The sequence below is a fragment of the Taudactylus pleione genome, unplaced genomic scaffold (genome assembly GCF_031769625.1).
Source record: "Taudactylus pleione unplaced genomic scaffold, aTauple2 ptg000564l, whole genome shotgun sequence".
Lineage (NCBI taxonomy): Eukaryota > Metazoa > Chordata > Amphibia > Anura > Myobatrachidae > Taudactylus > Taudactylus pleione.
The window spans coordinates 1,885,448-1,886,705 of record NW_028284966.1 but is presented as its reverse complement, the minus strand read 5'-3'; the positions used below and the strand labels follow the sequence as shown (position 1 = coordinate 1,886,705).

Here is a 1,258-nt window from a genome sequence, read left to right as displayed (position 1 = left end):
TGGAACGCAGAGCTGCTTCCAATGCTGCCAGGATGATACTGGCGACAGTGTGCTAAATTGCGCACCTGGAACTCAGAGCTGCTAGCAATGCCACCAGGATGACACTGGCGACGGTGTGCTAAATTGTGCACCTGGAATGCAGAGTAGCTACCAGTGCCGCTGGGATGACACTGGTGACAGTGTGCTAGATTGCGCACCAGGAATGCAGACTAGCTACCAGTGCCACCGGGATGATACTGGTGGCGATGTACAAGATTGCGCACCTGGAGCGTTAAATTGTGAGTGGTGCCGCCGGGTTGACACAAGCTGCCGGATGGCGACAGATGTTTCTGAGGTAGGAAGCACACTGTGCATGCCAGATGGTACAAGCAGCACGCGTGGATGAGATGCATGTGGAGCCACCTGGATGGAATAAATGGCACCAAGAATACACAGCTTGACTGTCTCAGGAACTTGACTGACAAGCAGAAGACTAGAAACTGGAAGAATGAAAAACTCTATCACTGTCATGGAATGAAGGGCTGGCTGGAATTTAACAGAACAGGGCCCAACCAGAGCAAGCCTCCCTTAATGATGCACCTGTGCTGGGCACAGACAGGAGAATCACATAGCATGCACCTGACACTGTACACAGAAGCTGCAAACAATATGATCTGCTTAACCACAGATCATGACAATAGGTCATCCAGGGTAAGTCTATTTGCCTAGATATCTACAGCCATACCTATTTCTCAGCACCCAATCTCATCCGATCTTGGCAGCTAAGAGTTGTCGGGCCTGGGTAGTACTTGGATGGGAGTCTTCCTGGGAAGTCTGGATGCTGTAGATGGATCTTTGAATGTATACAGAAGCCCTGGCCCTGAATAAGAAGAACAAAAGGAAGCAACATCCTCAGATGAAGAAGGAGAAGGGATACATGGACCATTATCTACCATTCACTGAAAGATATATCCATTCCTAATGAACTAGACTCCTGGAGGACTTGAAGGAAGAATGAAAGAACCATGCAAGGCTCCCACAAACTATTTAAGTCACTACGTGATGTAAAAGAAAAGAGTCAATACCCGTGAAACATCATGGAAATTCTAGAGCCATTTTCACCCCTATGAAATGAATAATAAATAAGGAAAAAATAATCCCAAATGCTTAAATACATTATTATTTTTACTTTTATTTATATCAAAGAGGTAGCTATTCAGATATCAACATATCTATGAATACTATTTAGTGTGTGCAGTAAATATTTTACATAAGGGGG

The 1,258-nt window shown here is 45.2% G+C and overlaps 1 pseudogene; it reads left to right on the top strand.

The window, feature by feature from the left end:
• The first annotated feature begins 710 nt into the window (after positions 1–710).
• LOC148481765 (5S ribosomal RNA) lies at positions 711–829 on the top strand (annotated as a pseudogene).
• The last annotated feature ends 429 nt before the right edge of the window (positions 830–1,258 follow it).